General features: G+C 44.3%; 1 protein-coding gene across 10 annotated transcripts in view; it reads left to right on the top strand.

The window, feature by feature from the left end:
* The first annotated feature begins 11284 nt into the window (after nucleotides 1–11284).
* The window catches only part of NR3C1 (nuclear receptor subfamily 3 group C member 1), a 131036-nt gene continuing 129430 nt past the window's right edge, over nucleotides 11285–12890 (top strand). For 4 of the 10 annotated variants that reach the window (XR_012330897.1, XR_012330898.1, XM_073802652.1 and 1 more), the window contains exon 1: nucleotides 12079–12585. The gene's annotated coding sequence lies outside the window, so the exon portion shown is untranslated. Of the gene's footprint in view, nucleotides 11404–11652; nucleotides 11791–12075; nucleotides 12586–12611; nucleotides 12886–12890 lie in introns of those variants that run through there. The other 6 variants (XM_073802650.1, XM_073802648.1, XM_073802653.1 and 3 more) reach the window with 6 other exon arrangements.

The following is a 12890-nucleotide window of genomic DNA, read 5'->3' as shown; positions in this document are numbered from 1 at the left end:
GATTAAATCAGAAGAGGAAGAAAGCTAATGACATAATGGCCAGCCACAAATGCCACGGATGAAAAACAAAGTACATAATACTTGTTACAGTGATTCAGTGTGCTTGCTCTAATATCTCCAAACACTAAAAACATTACTTTCCTGCTCACTGCAACATTTATCTCATTTATCTGCTGATATTTACTTCAACGTTGAATCAGGTACTGCTTAGACTAAGCTCTGCCGGCGTAAAGAATGTAGACTTAACAGGACACTCAGAAGCATATCATGCATACGAGTACAAATTGTGATATTTTAGGTAGCTTATGATGAAATCATTGAAAGCATCCTGAGAAGCAGCAAAACACCAGGGATGCTGATAACAATTTAACATTTCCCAGTTCATGTGAGAATGTTAATTCCAATTACAAAAAGAAGTACCAAAGTGGAATTCATTATGATTAAGAACTTGCTGTTCTAAGTGTGAATTGTTTATAAAAGGCAGGTCTGGTGTAAAATGCAAATATTGAAGCACAGAGAGATGGGGCATTCGAAGCTCAGCTGGATTCCCTTGAACCTCTTACCTCTAAAGTTAAACAAAAACAGCAGTGTTTCCCAAAGACAAGATACTATTTTAAAGAGACATCTAATAGCTATGATAGCTGTAGGAACACTTTTGTGTGTTTTTTTTTAACGTCTTTATTGGTGTATAATTGCTTTACAATGGTGTGTTAGTTTCTGCTTTATAACAAAGTGAATCACCTCTACAAATACATATATCCCCATATCTCCTCCCTCTTGCGTCTCCCTCCCACCCTCCCTATCCTACTCCTCTAGGTGGTCACAAAGCACTGAGCTGATCTCCCTGTGCTATGTGGCTGCTTCCCACTACCTGTTTTACATTTGATAGTATGTATAAATCCATGCCACTCTCTCACTTCGTCCCAGCTTACCCTTATACCCTTCCTCGTGTCCTTAAGTCCATTCTCTATATCTGCGATTTTATTCCTGTCCTGCCCCTAGGTTATGCAGAAACTTCTTTTTTTTTTCAGATTCCATATATATGTGTTAGCATACGGTATTTATTTTTCTCTTTCTGACTTACTTCACTCTGTATGACAGACTCTAGGTCCATCCACCTCACTACAAAAAACTCAATTTCGTTTCTTTTTATGGCTGAATACTCTTCCATAGTATATATGTGCCACATCTTCTTTATCCATTCATCTGTCGATGGACACTTAGGTTGCTTCCATGTCCTGGCTATTGTAAATAGAGCTGCAATGAACATTTTGGTACATGACTCTTTTTGAATTATGGTTTTCTCAGAGTATATGCCCAGTAGTGGGATTGCTGGGTCAAATAGTAGTTGTATTTTTAGTTTTTTAAGGAACCTCCATACTGTTCTCCATAGTGGCTGTATCAATTTACATTCCCACCAACAGTGAAAGAGGGTCCTCTTTTCTCCACACCCTCTCCAGCATTTATTGTTTCTAGCTTTTTTGATAATGGCCATTCTGACCGGTGTGAGGTGATAACTCATTGTAGTTTTCATTTGCATTTCTCTAATGATTAGTGATGTTGAGCATTCTTTGATGTGTTCGTTGGCAATCTGTATATCTTCCTTGGAGAAATGTCTATGTAGGTCTTCTGCCCATTTCTGGATTGGGTTTTTTTGATATTCAGCTGCATGAGATGCTTGTAAATTTTGGAGAGTAATCCTTTGTCAGTTGCTTCATTTGCAAATATTTTCTCCCATTCTGAAGTTTGTCCTTTTGTCTTGTTTATGGTTTCCTTTGCTGTGCAAAAGCTTTGTAGTTTCATTAGGTCCCATTTTTTAATTTTTATTTTTCTTTCCATTTCTCTAGGAGGTGGGTCAAAAAGGATCTTGCTGTGATTTATGGCAGAGTGTTCTGCCTATGTTTTCCTCTAAGAGTTTTAAAGTGTCTGGCCTTACATTTAGGTCTTTAATCCATTTTGAGTTTATTTTTGTGTATGGTGGTAGGGAGTGTTCTAATTTCATTCTTTTACATGTAGCTGTCCAGTTTTCCCAGCACCACTTATTGAAGAGGCTGTCTTTTCTCCATTGTATACTCTTGCCTCCTTTATCAAAAATAAGGTAACCATATGTCTGTGGGTTTATCTCTAGGCTTTCTATCCTGATCCACTGATCTATATTTCTGTTTTTGTGCCAGTACCATACTGTCTTAATTGCTGTAGCTTTGTAGTATAGTCTGAAGTCCAGAAGCCTGATTCCTGCAGCTCCGTGTTTCTTTCTCAAGATTTCTTTGGCTATTCGGGGTCTTCTGTGTTTCCATACAAATTGTGAAATTTTTTGTTCTAGTTCTGTGAAAAATGCCAGTGGTAGTTGGTTAGGGATTGCATTGAATCTGTAGATTGCTTTGGGTAGTAGAGTCATTTTTATAGTGTTGATTCTTCCAATCAAGAACATGGTATATCTCTCCATCTGCTTGTATCATCTTTAATTTCTTTCATCAGTGTCTTAGAGTTTTCTGCATACAGGTCTTTTGTCTCCTTAGGTAGGTTAATTCCTAGATATTTTATTCTTTTTGTTGCAATGGTAAATGGCAGTGTTTCCTTATTTTCTCTTTCACATTTTTCATCATTAGTGTATAGGAATGCAAGCAATTTCTGTGCATTAATTTTGTATCCTGCTATTTTACCAAATTCATTGATTAGCTCTAGTAATTTTCTGGTAGCATCTTTAGAATTCTCTGTGTATAGTGTCGTGTCATCTGCAAACAGTGACAGCTTTACTTCTTTTCCTATTTGTATTCCTTTTATTTCTTTTTCTTCTCTTATTGCTGTACTAAAACTTCCAAAGGTATGTTGAGTAATAATGGTGAGAGTGGACAACTTTGTCTTGTTCCTGATCTTAGTGGAAATGGTTTCATTTTTTTACCATTGAGAATGATGTTGGCTGTGAGTTTGTCATATATGGCCTTTTTTATGTTGAAGTAGATTCCCTCTATGCCTACTTTCTGGAGAGTTTTTATCATAAATTGGTGTTGAATTTTGTCAAAGATTTTTCTACGTCTATTGAGATGATCATATGGCTTTTACCCTTCAGTTTGTTAATATGATGTATCACATTGATTGATTTGCATATATTGAAGAATCCTTGCATTCCTGGGATAAACTCCACTTGATCACAGTGTATGATCCTTTTAACGTGCTGTTGGACTCTGTTTGCTAGTATTTTGCTGAGGATTCTTGCATTCGTGTTCCTCAGTGATATTGGCCTGTAGTTTTCTTTTATTGTGACGTCTTTGTCTGGTTTTGGTATCAGGCTGATGGTGGCCTCTTAGAATAAGTTTGGAGTGTTCCTCCCTCTGCTATATTTTGGAAGAGTTTGAGAAGGATAAGTCTTAGCTCTTCTCTAAATGTTTGATAGAATTCACCTGTGAAGCCATCTGGTGCTGGGCTTTTGTTTGTTGGAAGACTTTTAATCACAGTTTCAGTTTCAGTGCTTGTGATTGGTCTGTTTATATTTTCTATTTCTTCCTGGTTCAGTCTTGGAAGGTTGTACTTTTCTAAGAATTTGTCCATTTCTTCATGGTTGTCCATTTTATTGGCATATCGTTGCTTGTAGTAATCTCTCATGATCCTTTGTATTTCTGCAGTGTCAGTTGTTACTTCTCCTTTTTCATTTCTAATTCTATTGATTTGAGTCTTCTCCCTTTTTCTCTTGATGAGTCTGGCTAATGGTTTATCAATTTTGTTTATCTTCTCAAAGAACCAGCTTTTAGTTTTATTGATCTTTGCTATTGTTTCATTCATTTCTTTTTCATTTATTTCTGACCTGATCTTTATGATTTTTTTTCCTTCTGCTAACCTTGGGGTTTTTTTGTTCTTCTTTCTCTAATTGCTTTAGGTGTAAGGTTAGGTTGTTTATTTGAGAAGTTTCTTGTTTCTTGAGGTAGGATTGTATTGCTATAAACTTCCCTCTTAGAACTGCTTTTGCTGCATCCCATAGGGTTTGGGTCATTGTGTTTTCCTTGTCATTTGTTTCTAGGTATTTTTTGATTTCCTCTTTGATTTCTTCAGTGATCTCTTGGTTATTTAGTCATGTATTGTTTAGCCTCCATGTGTTTCTATTTTTTACAGATTTTTTTCCTGTAATTGATATCTACTCTTATAGCCTTGTGGTCGGAAAAGACACTTGATACGATTTCAGTTTTCTTATATTTACCAAGGCTTGCTTTGTGACCCAAGATATGATCTATCCTGGAGAATGTTCCATGAGCACTTGAGAAAAAGTGTATTCTGTTGTTTTTGGATGGAATGTCCTATAAATATCAATTAAGTCTATCTTGTTTAGTGTATCATTTAAAGTTTGTGTTTCCTTATTTATTTTCATTTTGGATGATCTGTCCATTGATGAAAGTGGGGTGTTAAAGTCCCCTACTATGATTGTGTAACTGTCTATTTCCCCTTTTATGGCTGGTGGAATTTGCCTTATGTATTGAGGTGCTCCTATGTTGGGTGCATAAATATTTACAATTGTTATATCTTCTTCTAGGATTGATCCCTTGATCATTATGTAGTGTCCTTCCTTGTCTCTTGTAATAATCTTTATTTTAAAGTCTATTTTGTCTGATATGAGAATTGCTAGTCCAGCTTTCTTTTGGTTTCTATTTGCATGGAATATCGTTTTCCATCCCCTCACTGTCAGTCTCTATGTGTCCCTAGGTCTGAAGTGGGTCTCTAGTAGACAGCATATATACAGGTGTTTGTTTTTTTTATCCATTCAGCCAGTCTTTGTCTTTTGGTGGGAGCATTTCATCCATTTACATTTAAGGTAATTATCCATATGTATGTTCCTCTTACCGTTTTCTTGTTTTGGGTTTGTTATTATAGGTCTTTTCCTTCTCTTGTGTTTCTTGCCTAGAGAAGTTCCTTTAGCATTTGTTGTAAAGCTGGTTTGGTGGTGCTGAAATCTCTTAGCTTTTGCTTGTCTGTTAAGGTTTTAATTTCTCTGTCGAATCTGAATGAGATCCTTGCTGGGTAATCTTGGTTGTAGGTTTTTCCCTTTCATCACTTTAAATATGTCCTGCTACTCCCTTCTGGCTTGCAGAGTTTCTGCTGAAAGATCAGCTGTTAACCTTATGGGGATTCCCTTGTATGTTATTTGTTTTTTTTTCCCTTGCTGCTTTTAATATTTTTTCTTTGTATTTAATTTTTGATAGTTTGATTAATATGTGTCTTGGTGTGTTTCTCCTTGGATTTATCCTGTATGGGACTCTCTGTGCTTCCTGGGCTCAACTGTTTCCTTTCCTATATTGGGGAAGTTTTCAACTATAATATCTTCAGATGTTTTCTCAGTCCCTTTCTTTTTCTCTTCTTCTTCTGGAACCCGTATAATTCGAATGTTGGTGCGTTTAATGTTGTCCCAGAGGTCTCTCAGATTGTCCTCATTTCTTATCATTCTTTTTTCTTTATTCTGCTCAGTTATTTCCACTGTTTTATCTTCCAGGTCACTTATGTGTTCTTCTGCCTCAGTTATTCTGCTATTGATTCCGTGTACAGTATTTTTAATATCATTTATTGTGTTATTCATCACTGTTTGTTTTCTCATTAGTTCTTCTAGGTCCTTGTTAAACGTTTCTTGTATTTTCTCCATTCTATTTCCAAGATTTTGGATTATCTTTACTATCATTACTCTGAATTAATGTTCAGGTAGAGTGCCTATTTCCTCTTCATTTGTTTGGTCTGATGGGTTTTTACCTTTCTCCTTCATCTGCTGTGTGTTTCTCTGTCCTCTCATTTTGCTTAACTTACTGTGTTTGGGGTCTCCTTTTCACAGGCTGCAGGTTCGTAGTTCCCATTGTTTTTGGTGTCTGCCCCCAGTGGCTAAGGTTGGTTCAGTGTGTTGTGTAGGCTTCCTGGTGGAGGGGACTAGTGCCTGTGTTCTGGTGGATGAGCCTGGATCTTGTCTTTTTGCTGGGAGGGACTATGTATGGTGGTGTGTTTTGGGGTGTCTGTGAACTTAGTATAATTTTAGGCAGCCTCTCTGCTAATGGGTAGGGTTGTGTTCCTGTCTTGCTAGTTGTTTGGCATAGGGTGTCCAGCACTGTAGTTCGCTGGTCGTTGAGTGGAGCTAGGTCTTAGTGTTGAGATGGAAGCTTTTGCCGTTTGATAATACGTGGAGCTGGGAGGTCTCTGGTGGACCAATGTCCTGAACTTGGCTCTTCCACCTCAGAGGCACAGGCCTGACACCTGGCTGTAGCACCAAGACCCTGTCAGCCACATGGCAATAAGATGTCCTTGTCAAATGGGGTCCTAGCTGATTCTGAACAGAACCATGAGACACACAGAGACATTCCAGGGACAGTTTTTTTAAAATAAGTTCTGACAACCCACATAAGATGCTCGTGTTGGCTTAATATAAAATTAACATATTCAATGGACTATCATATTCAAAATTATTAATACATATAAAAATTTATTTGATTCCCATTTTCATTTGATATCATAGATCTAAAGTGGGGTGGAGGGATAGGATGATAGAATCAATGGAAACTACAGCCACGACAAGGAATCATGGGCTATAGGAAAATAAGTTACAAGGTCTCCTTATGTCAAAGGAAACATGTGATAAACAACAGTAAAGGTGGGAATGAATGTGGTATACGCTGTGCTCTTTCTTCATCAGGCTGTCTCTTAACTGAAACTACTGAATGCATTCATCTCAAGTAATCCAGGTTCTCCATTCTCCCTGGAAAACATACTGATTGATGCAGGGCAGGCTGAACACTGGGGCCGAGATTACTTCCTGTACTCCACACATTGCTGTTCCCACCAGTTATGCTCTGTGCTTACCAACACTTCCTGGTGTTTTGGGAGTTTTTTTCCCCAAAAAATATGTTTATTCCATTTGTGTCGTTCTTGTAATTACTTGATTTAATTAAATATTAAGTAAAATGATGAAATATGAGTAATAGAAGAAATAGTTGTTGTTCTATAAAATCTAAATGGAAAAACGCCCTATAAATAACTGCTGTCAAACTAGGTGGATGTAAGACTACTTTAAAAGATTGTGGCAAGGGCAGGGGGGATGAACCATAAAAATTTAGAAATCTACACTCATTTTGTAAGTATTTTAATTTGTTGCTCTTTAAAGAAAACTGGGGAAATCGTAATACTACATATTAATAATAATTGCTAATGATGATCGAACACTTAATATACCCCAGGAATTAGTCTAAGCACTTCACATATATTGAACTTGTTTACTGTTTATAATAACTTGAATTAATACTATTATCATCCCCATTTTATAGATGATGGAAACTGAGGCACAGAGAGTTAGGTTGCCCAAGGTTACATTCTTCATAGAGGTGGTGGAGGCCAGCCAGCCAGTCTGGCTCTTAACAGCTATGCTGTACTGATGCCATGTGGGTACAGTTTATACATGAATGAAAACATGGAACGCCAGTCAGTGGGCTCCCCAAAGCTTTAGACCTTCATCAGAGGATTAGAAAATAAATGTTCAATCACAGGTTGTAGGTTTTAAAGCTTAAAATTTCCAAGTATAATTTTTTTTTTAAGATTCCCTTGCTTTAACTTTTTTTTTTTTTTTTTCCGGTACGCGGGCCTCTCACTGATGTGGCCTCTCCTGTTGCGGAGCACAGGCTCCAGACGCGCAGGGTCAGCGGCCATGGCTCACGGGCCCAGCCGCTCCGCGGCATGTGGGATCTTCCTGGACCGGGACACGAACCCGTGTCCCCTGCATCGGCAGGCAGACTCTCAACCACTGCGCCAACAGGGAAGCCCAACTGTTTATTTTTTAACTGACTTTTTAATTGAATTAAATACCAGTCCAGTCCCATCAGTGAGAAGGTTTTACCCTCTACGAAGGGGCAAGTGAAAACGGTGGTCTTAAGTACATACCAGAATGGGAGTTGAGATCTGTGTACACTGGCATAGGGATTTACTGTAGATACTTGAGCAGGAGCATGACAGGATTTCATTGATTTGGAGGAGTAATCTGGCAGTGAGGGCTGGATTATTTTAATAGAAATGATACAAGAGATGAACAAAATGGGAGAACTCACTTGGATAATATATCAACTGCTATATAAATGTAAAAAGTGGTTTGGTTACTATTCAGGTTTAAGGTTTTATTGACCTTAGGACACAGTCTCAGACCCTTTCCATTCCTTCCTTCCTTCCTTCACTCATTCATTTAACAGATATCCACTGGGCACCTACTATGCGCTAGTGATATAGCGATGAAAAAGACAGACACAGGCTCTGCCACCACAGGGCTTTTATATTCTAGTGGAGGACACAGAAATTTAACAAATGAATCCAGAAATAACAAACTATCACTGTAATGTGCTACCAAAGTACAGGACAGTATAGGAACAAACAGTAATAGGTCTTTGTTTGTTTTAGGAAGGAGTACTCGGGTGTTTAAACGTAAGACAGTTAAAATGAGGATCTTGAGTACTACCTGTACACATTTCATTAACTCATTTGGCCTCCACAACAATTCAGTAAAAGTGATATTATGACTAGTTGACTGAATGTTTTACTATAACTACGTACTGGTCTGTGTTGTAGGAGTGGGACATATAGCAATGAACAAGACAGAAAAGGTTCTTGCCTTGATTGAGTTTGGATATATTACCTTCATTCTCACCTTTGCTTCTGAGACAATCAAATATATTCCCCCTCAGACGGGGATTCATCCTATTTCTTCTCCTGTAGTAATTATAACTTCCCAGGGTTACAGATTAGTAATTTTCATATCTACAGATTTAAGATAGTATATATAAAACACTTTCAATGGTGCCTGGCAGATAGCAGAAGTTCAATAAATATAAACTACTGTTAGAATTGCTGTTGTTATTACAATGCTTAATCTCATGTCTTTTCTGGTACACTGGATTTCATTTCTTGAACTAAATTCCATACACACTTACTGCAAGCCTATCATGGAATTTACATACTCTTTCATGGAAGTTACAAGATCAGTGAAGAAAAATCTCGTTAATAGTGTCTATTTCTATCCTCCATGCTTAGCTGTGTGGTCTTGGATACACCTCAAGCTCTGTAAGCCTCAGTTTCCTCATGTTGAAAAATTAGAGTAATACCTATCCATTCAGCTATTGTCAGCAGAAGTGGGCAGCAGACGTGTGTGTATGTGTCTGTTGGGTTAATCAATAAATGTTAGCCATAAAGCACAATTCTAACTCTGAAAAGCAAACACTGGGCTAATCTACAGTTTGTGCATGCTTTCAAATGAGCATGCAAGACTAAAGAATGAGAGTTTTTTTCTATCAAATTAAAAAATTAACAGGCATATTTAGACCACTGAAAAGAAAAAATCAGGAAAATTCCACACTTTTGCTCCATTGAAAGTGTTTTCAAGGGTGATTTTTAATTTGAAATGATGTGTCCTCTCCCATTTTAAAGTTATCCACTGGACCTGCAGGAAAAAATGAGTGGGGAGAAAGTTAACTGGGAACTCTTATAAAAGCGGATGTTGTTTAAAAGCAGGGTATCCACCACCTACAATGTGAACAGGTAAGAGAGATGAGGTGGATTTCTTTTAGAGCACAGATTCAACTATGCAACAGGTTTATGGTATGGGAAGAGGTACTTGATTAGGTATCTGTTATGGTCCCTTTACATATATATGTACAAATTATTATATGTAATATACTACATATATAAATAGTTCCTACTATTCTAAGCAGATGTACAAGGATGATCATTTCAGTACGTTACTTAACTCATTTTTAAAACATGCATAACATTTTGTATTGTAGGTTTGAGTCTTGATTTTTTTTTCATGAAGCTGTTGGTTGTTTGGGGACCCAATGCAGCAAAGACATCTGATTCTAATATTTGAGACTCAGAAGGCAGGACACCTGGCAGGTAGGCTAAGTAGCGTTCTCGAGTCAATTCTCATTTACTATCCACTATGAGCACCCAAGACAGGGGCCTCCCTCCAGTTGACTTGAACCAAGGGAAAGAAAAGAGGAATCATCTCGTCTGTATCCAGAGGGGTTTTGTTAACAACTGGGTTGCTCGGCTTTCTTCATAAAAATTCTCCTGGCTGAGGGTTCTAGCAGCCAGGGTTGGCTGAGGGTTGGCAAAGGTCTTGGTTCCCTTCTCTCTTCCGAGGCTGTGAGCGTATCTTCCTTTGCCAAGATGGCGGCCCTGGCATCATCTGGAGGCGGCCCGCGCAGATCGCCTTCGGGCGGGCGGCTCGCTAATAGCCTAGTTCTCTCCCGTCATCTCGAACGACACACGGGGCAGCGCCTACACCCCAGAACCGAGAGAGGGCAACCTAGGCTGCCCGCTAGAGAGAACCTTGGCCAAGATGGTGGACGCGCGGCCGGGCGGTGTCAGCTGCCTTTACCAAGATGGCGGCAGGCGGCTTCCGGCACGCACTCCCCCCAAATCCTCTGCAAGATGTCAGGGCAGAGCAGCTGCCGCCGGTCTGAGCGCGGCCGGGCGCCCGGGCAGAGCTAGGTGGAGCTGCGGCAGCCTCCGACCCCGGCTGCAGCTGGCAAGCGCTGTCACCTGTGGGGTCGCAAAAGTTACCTCCCCAACCCCTAAAGCAACACAGCACAACCTTCCTCCGAGTCACACAAATCATAATATGTGCCGCCCAAGGTAGGCGGCTCGATCCCGGCGTCGCCCAAGCCCTCCAGACGCGGCGAGCTGGGGAAGGGGGCTGGGGCGGGGGCCACCGGCGCGGACTCCTCTCGCCCCACTCCCCTTTCGTTGGGGACAGGCCACGTGCTTCCCTCGGACAGAGGGGGAGGCGCGTAACGGGAAGAGCTGGAAGGAGTTTAATGCTGACATTTTAAAGCTGCGTGTGTTCTGTTTTATTTGGAGGGATGGGGGTCCCACGAACACGAAAGGGTGGGCGACGCATTGAGGCGAGTGCAGCAAATGTCAAGATTCGGGGGAGGGGCCTCCGCGGGAAACTTGGACGTGGGCCCCGAAGGGGGTGGAAGGAGAGGTCAGGAGTTGGGGTGGGGGAAGGAGGGCGTACTGTGCAAGCAACTTACTGTTTCGCTTGCAACTTGCTTTTAAGCCTGACACCTCCCGCTTTCCTTAAAAATAATAATTTAAAAATGCAAAGAAATCCAGTTCGCTGGAGGTTTTGCATTTGGCGTGCAACTTCCTTCAAGTGTGAGCGCGCTAGGAGGGAGGGAGAGATGGGGGTTGAACTTGGCAGGCGGTGCCTCCTTCTGCCGCCGCCGCCGCCGCCTCGCAGGCTCGGAGAAGAGGGTGGGGGACAGTCGGGGCGCAGGGGAGGGTGGGTTCTGCTTTGCAACTTCTCTCCCGGTGCGAGCACGCGGCGGCGGCTGCAGGCAGGGCCGCCCAGACGATGCGGGGGTGGGGGACCGCCGGCACGCGACTCCCCCCCGGCCCAGAGTATGTATGCGCCGACCCCCTTCCCTGCCCTCCCCTCCCTGAAGCCTCCCCAGAGGGCGTGTCTGGCCGTCCGGCCCTACGAGGGGCCGAGACGCCGCTGCACCGTTTCCGTGCAACCCTGTAGCCTCGTGCGAAGTGACACACTTCGCTCAACTCGGCCCGGGGGCGGCCGCGCGGACCACCCTCGCGGCTCTGCTGCGGGCCGCGCCCCGGCTCCCCCAGCCAGCCCGCTGTCACCCGCAGGGGCGCTGACGGTTGCTGCCGAGGGACCGGGCGAGCTCCGGAGTGGGTCGGGAGTCGCAGAGCTGGGCTGGGGCGGGAAGGAGCAGCGAGAAGAGAAACTAGAGAAACTCGGCTTCCCTCCGAAGCCCGCCCCAGAAAGACCAGGTCGGCCCCCGCCGCCGCCTCCTCTCCTTTTTCCTGGGGGGTGAGGGGTGGGGGTCGAGGAGAAGCCTCGGGCGCCCAGGAAGCAGCCTCGGCGGGGGCCGTGCCGGGGGGCCGCGGGCGGGCAGGCGCCGTCGCGGCCGGGGTGGCGGGGCCCGCGCGGAGGGCGTGGGGGCGGGGGCCGCAGCCGCCCCTGCAGTTGCCTAGCGTCGCCAACAGGTTGCACCGTTCCCCGCGCCGCCGCGCGGCCCCTCGGGCGGGGAGCGGCCGGGGGTGGGGTGGGAGCGCGTGTGTGTGCGAGTGTGTGCGCGCCGCGGCGCCGCCTCCGCCCGCCCCCAGCTCGGTCCCGCTCGTCTGCAGCGGCCGGGCGGCCCTTTCGCTTGTCCGCGCTGCCTCCCCTCCTCCTCCTCCTCCTCCATTTTGCGAGCTCGAGTCTGTGAGGGGAGCCCCAGTCACCGCCCGCCCGTCGGGGACGGATTCTAGTGGGTGGAAAGAGACGCAGCAGCCGGAGCGGCGGGAGCGGCGGGGCGCCGGCACGGAGGACGCGCGCCCGAGAGCCCCGGCCCGCGAAGACGGGCGCGGGGCGGGGAGCTGGCTTGTCAGCCGGGAAATGGGAGACTTTCTCAAATAGGGGCTCTCCCCTCCCCCCATGGAGAAGGGGGCGGCTGTTTACTTCCTTTTTTTAGAGAGAAAAAAAATCTCTCGCTCCCGCTCCTCCTGCTTTCACACGCTAAGTTGTTTATCTCGGCTGCGGTGGGAGCGGCGGACGGTGTGGGGTGAGTGGCGCCGCCGGCAGAGGTAAGGGGAGGGGAGGGCCGGGGGCTGGGCCCCCACGGGCGCTCGCTCCCCGAGGTGCGGGCCGGGGCCGGGAGGCCGTTCGGGGGCGCCGCGGGAGCCTGCAAAGTTTTATTAGCTTCGGGTAGTGGGGGTGGGGGCTGGCGAGGGCCGGGGGACGGTGACGACAGGGCAGCGCGCGGGTGACAGCGCTGGCCTCTTCCTCTCCCTGGACCGCCGTCCCCTGGCCGAGGGGGAGGAACCCGAGCTCTCTGCGAGTGGAGCCTCGTCGAGCCGTCCGGGTTTCCAGGCTCTCGTTCGCTGGTGAG

Source organism: Tursiops truncatus, chromosome 3 (genome assembly GCF_011762595.2).
Source record: "Tursiops truncatus isolate mTurTru1 chromosome 3, mTurTru1.mat.Y, whole genome shotgun sequence".
Classification (NCBI taxonomy): Eukaryota; Metazoa; Chordata; class Mammalia; order Artiodactyla; family Delphinidae; genus Tursiops; species Tursiops truncatus.
Note: the sequence above shows the minus strand (reverse complement) of the source record. Positions and strands in the feature narration are given on the sequence as shown.